The sequence below is a fragment of the Oncorhynchus tshawytscha genome, linkage group LG18 (assembly GCF_018296145.1).
Source record: "Oncorhynchus tshawytscha isolate Ot180627B linkage group LG18, Otsh_v2.0, whole genome shotgun sequence".
Classification (NCBI taxonomy): Eukaryota; Metazoa; Chordata; class Actinopteri; order Salmoniformes; family Salmonidae; genus Oncorhynchus; species Oncorhynchus tshawytscha.
The window spans coordinates 30,204,297-30,211,971 of record NC_056446.1 but is presented as its reverse complement, the minus strand read 5'-3'; the positions used below and the strand labels follow the sequence as shown (position 1 = coordinate 30,211,971).

General features: G+C 41.4%; 1 long non-coding RNA gene across 1 annotated transcript; it reads right to left on the bottom strand.

Moving 5' to 3' along the window:
• Window positions 1-4,351: 4,351 nt before the first annotated feature.
• On the bottom strand, window positions 4,352-5,591 carry LOC112218116. Its single transcript, XR_002948571.2, has 3 exons — window positions 5,296-5,591; window positions 4,683-4,756; window positions 4,352-4,578 (listed from the first exon to the last, which is right to left on the bottom strand). It is a non-coding gene; the product is annotated as an uncharacterized LOC112218116 (long non-coding RNA).
• Between the last annotated feature and the right edge of the window lie 2,084 nt (window positions 5,592-7,675).

Genomic DNA, 7,675 nt, shown 5'->3' with positions numbered 1-7,675 from the left:
AGTCTTTTACTAGTGGGCTGAATGGACAGTCAGTCACCAGAGGACTTTCCTCTAAATGTTTCTCATGAGTTTAGCTTCAGCACTGTTTGTTTTAGTAGTATTGTATGGGCACATGAGACCTAGTAGTTAATTCAAATGAAATCAGTCTTGAGGCTTAACACAAGTCTGTTGGACCAACTGTTTAGCTGTGGCTCTAAAAGAGCTGAATGGAGGGTTTCTTGGAACCTGTATTAAACCACCAAATTGTGACTTTACCTCCCACACCAGTATTATGGGGCTGGGAGTAGTGAGGCAGTCAGTGTTTTGGGTCTCCACTGGTCCTATCCGGGGGCGGTGTACAGCTGTCCAAGGCCTGGCGATGTGACTCCTCTCTGGGCTAGAGGGACAAGACAGCATCTATAGTCATCTTTATCAGAATTGGATAAATATAACTTTTGTCCAACCAGAGATTGAAATATGCCTGTGAAATCAACTAACAAGTACAATATTTACAGTGCCTTGCGAAAGTATTCGGCCCCCTTGAACTTTGCGACCTTTTGCCACATTTCAGGCTTCAAACAAAGATATAAAACTATTTTTTTTGTGAAGAATCAACAAGTGGGACACAATCATGAAGTGGAACGACATTTATTGGATATTTCAAACTTTAACAAATCAAAAACTGAAAAATTGGGCGTGCAAAATTATTCAGCCCCCTTAAGTTAATACTTTGTAGCGCCACCTTTTGCTGCAATTACAGCTGTAAGTCGCTTGGGGTATGTCTCTATCAGTTTTGCACATCGAGAGACTGAAATTTTTTCCCATTCCTCCTTGCAAAACAGCTCGAGCTCAGTGAGGTTGGATGGAGAGCATTTCTGAACAGCAGTTTTCAGTTCTTTCCACAGATTCTCGATTGGATTCAGGTCTGGACTTTGACTTGGCCATTCTAACACCTGGATATGTTTATTTTTGAACCATTCCATTGTAGATTTTGCTTTATGTTTTGGATCATTGTCTTGTTGGAAGACAAATCTCCGTCCCAGTCTCAGGTCTTTTGCAGACTCCATCAGGTTTTCTTCCAGAATGGTCCTGTATTTGGCTCCATCCATCTCCCCATCAATTTTAACCATCTTCCCTGTCCCTGCAGAAGAAAAGCAGGCTCCAACCATGATGCTGCCACCACCATGTTTGACAGTGGGGATGGTGTGTTCAGGGTGATGAGCTGTGTTGCTTTTACGCCAAACATAACGTTTTGAATTGTTGCCAAAAAGTTCAATTTTGGTTTCATCTGACCAGAGCACCTTCTTCCACATGTTTGGTGTGTCTCCCAGGTGGCTTGTGGCAAACTTTAAACAACACTTTTTATGGATATCTTTAAGAAATGGCTTTCTTCTTGCCACTCTTCCATAAAGAGTCTCCCACCTCAGCTGTAGATCTCTGCAGTTCATCCAGAGTGATCATGGGCCTCTTGGCTGCATCTCTGATTAGTCTTCTCCTTGTATGAGCTGAAAGTTTAGAGGGACGGCCAGGTCTTGGTAGATTTGCAGTGGTCTGATACTCCTTCCATTTCAATATTATCGCTTGCACAGTGCTCCTTGGGATATGTAAAGCTTGGGAAATCTTTTTGTATCCAAATCCGGCTTTAAACTTCTTCACAACAGTATTTCGGACCTGCCTGGTGTGTTCCTTGTTCTTCATGATGCTCTCTGCGCTTTTAACGGACCTCTGAGACTATCACAGCGCAGGTGCATTTATACGGAGACTTGATTACACACAGGTGGATTGTATTTATCATCATTAGTCATTTAGGTCAACATTGGATCATTCAGAGATCCTCACTGAACTTCTGGAGAGAGTTTGCTGCACTGAAAGTAAAGGGGCTGAATAATTTTGCACGCCCAATTTTTCAGTTTTTGATTTGTTAAAAAAGTTTGAAATATCCAATAAATGTTGTTCCACTTCATGATTGTGTCCCACTTGTTGATTCTTCACAAAAAAATACAGTTTTATATCTTTATGTTTGAAGCCTGAAATGTGGCAAAAGATCACAAAGTTCAAGGGGGCCGAATACTTTTGCAAGGCACTGTAAGTGATAATGCCAGGGAAGCCTGTATTTGGAGTATGTATTGGCACAGGTGTTGTCGGGGCAAACCACTTTTATACAATAGATTACGAACATATTCAAATAATGATTGACATAATTTCATAAAAGTATTCATGCTATTTCATCCTTTCACAAGATATAGTCCTGACACAAATCTAAGGTTGCTACTGAAGCCGGCTGGTCGTTCATTCTATCGGTTCTGTTGCCAGATGTGACCCAGTCATTAAGTCTTTTTGTATCTATGGACGCGTCCCAGTCGTTGGTTCTAAATGTTCCATTGCCCAACTGGTTGGTAACGTTATTACCCCTTGCTTAATGCTAGCCAACTACGTCACGTCAAACAGTGCAGACAGAATAACAACAGTAGCCTCGTTTGCCTTTGTTTAAGCTGTTTTCTAGTGAAGTTAATTTGGACACATCCATAACAATGAGATGAGGTGCGATTTCACCTGGCATAGAAATGTGCTCTCTCGTCAGGACACTTGTTCTGAGGAGCTAGTCATTACTATTGGACAGCTGGAGATCGAATTTGAATATTGAAACAATGTTGCAAATGTTGGAGACAGACAGCAAGGTTTATACAAGTAGAGAGGGTGTCTAAGGGGAAGTATTGTGGATGTCGGTGTACAGTAGGCTACAGTGTACCACAGTTCTAGGTTAGCATCTTTAAGTGCCACATGGGTTTACATGTGTCTGAGGGGTCACCAGTCTGCCATGCCTAGGGTGGTCCCCAGCACCCTCTCTCTTCAGGATCCTGCTGACTCTGTCTGGCAGCTTGCCATGGCACAACACACACACACTTTACATGAGTCACCACATCACACTGCGTTAATACGTCCCAAGTTCAACTGTGGGCCTAGTAACATGGATAGCTTTGCTTTTCAATCAGCTCGCCACATTGATCCTATAAAAATATGGATGGGTGAAGGGAGAGTGTGTGGACATTAAGAGGACAGCACTCTGTACTGTAACATTTTAACTAGGCAAGTCAGTTAAGAACTCATTCTTATTTTCAATGACGGCCTAGGAACAGTGGGTTAACTGCCTGTCTGTGGTAGAACGACAGATTTGTACCTTGTCAGCTTGGGGATTTGAACTTGCAACCTTTCAGTTACTAGTTCAACACTCTAACCACTAGGCTACCCTGCTGCCTCTATACAGGCCTATACTGTATGTGGATAGTAAAATATAGTTGTTCTCTGAAAAGGGGAGATGGTAAAATATATATCTATAAACCTGTCTTGCAGTGCGTCCCAAATGAAACCCTATTCCCTATAAAGTATAGAGCTCTATTGGCCCTGGTCAAAAGTAGTGCACTACATAGGGAATAGGGACATAGACATGTCCCACAGTTGTTCTCTGATGAAAGTTGAAGGGCATCGTATGAGACCTGGCTGAAGGGAAATAGACCCCTTTTCCAGAAACTGACAGAATATGTCAAAGTTAGGCTATGTTCAAGCAGTGACTTCTATCAATAACAAAGTAGCAGTCATGATAAGAGGTCTCTGCTCACGGCTTGAATTTGCCGAGGACAGCTACTTTGGGCGTTCCAGGGGCATCATGTATCTTTGAGCCCTGGTCCAGCTCGTTTGCCCCAGGAAAGAGAGGCTAGAGGCTGCAAGAGACAGGAAGAGGTGGAGGGTTTCGCATAATCAAACGGGTGGAGGCGGGGTTACACAAGTGATGTCCCAATGGTCTCTCCTTTCTCCCAAAGTGCACTTGTTCACTTCCCTTCTCTGATTTAAAAAAAATATGGTGGTGGAAACTCCTACCAGTCCAATGATTTTAGATTTGTGGGAAGTAGTGAACGAGTGCACTCTTCAGGAGAAAGGAGATATTATTGGGAAGCACACACTTGCACTAAACAAGTAGGGACTAGGTTTAGGACATGAAGAGGATCCCACTTCCCTTTAACTAGTTACATGGCACCACCTAGTGGTGCAACTCACTGGTACGTCTGTCAGAGTATAATGTGATTGGTTTGGTTCCTTATGATCTTGTACAAGACACAGCCCTGGAGGCTACCTGATTAATGAATACTTGTGTCTGTCCGTTACGAGGCACTCTGGGGTTCTGTACCAACGTGTAGAGATTTACTCTGTGTAGGACGGGAGTAAACACTCTAACACGAGCCAAAGTACCCCAGCTTCAGTGTCCTTCTGTTTAGGGGAGAAGACACAGAATACTACTACTGTGTGTGTGTTTTATACTGTCCTACCACCAAGTACTGTATGAAGTTTGCTGATGAAGGCTGGAATGTGTGGCTTTTAAATGATAAAGAATCATTTTACTGAACATCCAATTTCATAAAACAGTGACTGAATACAAAGTATAGTAACAATGTAACTGTGAGTGTTTGTCATGGCATTCTTAGTGCCATCATGGTAGGTTCAGTAGAGTTCTCCTCCAATCTCAATACATCTCTGTCTATGGGAATCTGTCTCACCTTAATCAGAATGTTCTCTGGTTTGATGTACCGGTGGAAGAGACCATGACTGTGGGGAGAGAAGATACATGTCAATAAAATTAACTCAAATTACCCTTGACACACACACACATCAGAAGGGAGTCCGCTCTCCTAATGCTCATCTTTGATTACTTGTGTATGTGGTCCAGAGACTTGCAGAGATGATACATGTAGTAGTTGTGGATCCTGCTCTCTGGCATGGGGTACTGTCGGGTTAAACCAGGGGTCAGAAGTCAGGGGTTATGGTAGAAATGAAGCACAGTTTTACACCTCAGCCACCCATGATAAAATCACCAGTTTACTGCTGATAGCATTTGAAATTCCAACAAAGGTAAAGGCTGTGTGTCATTCCTGTGGGATGTGAATGTTCCCTCTCTTTTGCCCTCTTTAACTCTGGTAGGATTGGAAATGTGAAATATGGCTGAAAACTACATGGAACAACTCCTTACGACCACCTGTCAGATCTATGAAGGGGAGTGAATAAGGGAAGAAGGAAAGGAAGACATTTTTTTTGAATGAAATGTAGCCATATACTAAGAGTAGACTGATACTAGGAGAAGAATATTCTCTAAGTTAATTTTTAAATAACTCATCAGACACATACAGTAGAGAGCAGTATGCTTGTTCACTAATCACTGATATCAGGAGAAAGGATCAGCTTTGACATTCACTTTAATGTCATTACAGATCTTGTTAACCTTATTTACAAATTATAACATAGGATTATAACAAGAATACTACATACCTTCCCGAGAACATGGAGGTGAAGTCAATGAAGGTCTTCACTTTTCCTCCTTCAGTCAGCTGACGTGTCCACTTCCTGTTGTTGTCCTCCCTCTGGATTGTCACAGAGTGAAGTCACAGGGAGAATGTTGTGTGACCTGGTATCTGGAGTCTCCCTGCAGATCAGTACTTGTCTCATCCACCAGCTCAGTGTAACACCTCTAATGATGTGTGAGTTACACTTTACATCAAAAGTGAATAGACACCACCTGACTGTCACTGTTCTATCAGGCTTTAGATCTGTCACTGTTGTGGATAGGGAGACTGTGAAAGACAAGGACATATTTCAATTTTACTGTTACGTAGATTTTTATATTATATATATTTATATATATTTTATTTCTATATATTTACTGTTATGATATTTTGAGTTGCAAAATGCAAATGCATCTCAATATTTATTTGTATTATTTTGAATGCATGAAATTACTAGCCATGTTATTTTTAAGAATGAGGTGTGAGGACCTCTTTTTCTCTCTCTCTGCTCAGTCTCAGAAAAACAGAAGTGGTCTGCGCTGAAAGAACCACTGAAAGAAGGACCAGTTGCAGACATATACATACCTATTCATTCTTCCGTTTATATAGCTACATCATTGGTTGCAGTTACATTCACATCTCTAACAATTGAAATTCCCTCCAATACCAAGGTGGGATATCAGCCTTTAGAGGAAATGGTTTGATATAAGATGGAACCTTTAGTTTGTAAACACATAACAATTCTGAAATCTATCATTTTTAAGACCTTTAAGCAACATTCACAGTTATGTGCTGCTTCCATAAGCAGGAACGTGATTGGATGTCCAGTTCTTAACAGGTTTAGAACATATTGGTACATATGCAGAAACGTACATAACATGTGATGTTATACACAAACAGGTAGAATAATCTGCTTAAATATATGGACAGTGCATCATCAAACATTGTACTAAACAAATAGGAACAACACCAAATCACTGGTACTACCCAGCGGGGGCATGGTACAGCTCTCCAAGGCCTGGTGATGGGACTCCTCTCTGGGCTGGAGGGACAAGAAGACAGAACATATAATTATCTTTATCAGAGTATAACTGCTGCCCATACAGAGACAACATTATGCCTTTACGTCATCTCACGTAAAATGTACACTACCGGTCCAAAGTTTTTAGAACTGTCACGTTGATATAAAGGGATGGGAGACAGGCGCAGGAATGCGTAATAGTTTTTTTATGAAGCCCAAATTACCGCGTGCTGTGTAAAGGCACGGGGACGAAGACCAAACAATCACGTAACAAAACACAGGGTAGAAACCCAAAACAAAAGAGCTTGGAGTACCTGGAATAAATAACACACGGGACGAGACCCTTAATCATCTGCGCAATCCACAAGGGCATGAAAGCCCAAAACACACAGCACTCCATTGGGCAGTCGATCATTAACCTAATTAGTGGGAATAGGGACACATGTGCGTGATGAACGTTCTGGAGGGATCCGTGACAAGAACACCAACTCATTCAAGGGTTTTTCTTTATTTTTATTATTTTTTACATTGTCGCATAATAAGGAAGACATAAAAACTATGCAATAACACATGGAATCATGTAGTAACCAAAAAAGTGTTAAACAAATATATTTTATATTTGAGATTCTTCAAATAGCCACCCTTTGCCTCGAAGACAGCTTTGCACACTCTCGGCATTCTCTTAACCAGCTTCATGAGGTAGACACCTGGAATGCATTTCAATTAACAGGTGTGTCTTGTTAAAAGTTAATTGTGGATTTTTTTCCCCTTCTTAATGCATTTGAGCGAATCAGTTGTGTGGTGACAAGGTAGGGGGGATATACAGAAAATAGCCCTATTTGGTAAAAGACCAAGTACATATGATGGCAAGAAAAGCTCAAATAAGCAAAGAGAAATTACAGTCCATCATTACTTTAAGACATGAAGATCAGTCAATCTGGAAAATTTCAAGAACTTTTGAGTTCTTTTTTGCAGTTGCAAAAACCATCAAGCGCTGTGATGAAACTGGCTCTCACGAGGACCGCCACAGGAAAGGAAGACCCAAAGTTACCTCTGCTGCAGAGGATAAGTTCATTAGAGTTACCAGCCTCAGAAATTGCAGCCCAAATAAATGCTTCACAGAGTTCAAGTAACAAACACATCTCAACATCAACTGTTCAGCGGAGACTGTGTGAATCAGGCCTTCTATTGCTGCAAAGAAACCACTATTAAAGGACACCAATAAGAAGAAGAGACTTGCTTGCGCCAAGAAACACGAGCAATGGACATTAGACCGGTGGAAATCTGTCCTTTGGTCTGGAGATTTTTGGTTCCAACCGCCGTGTCTTTGTGAGACGCGGTGTGG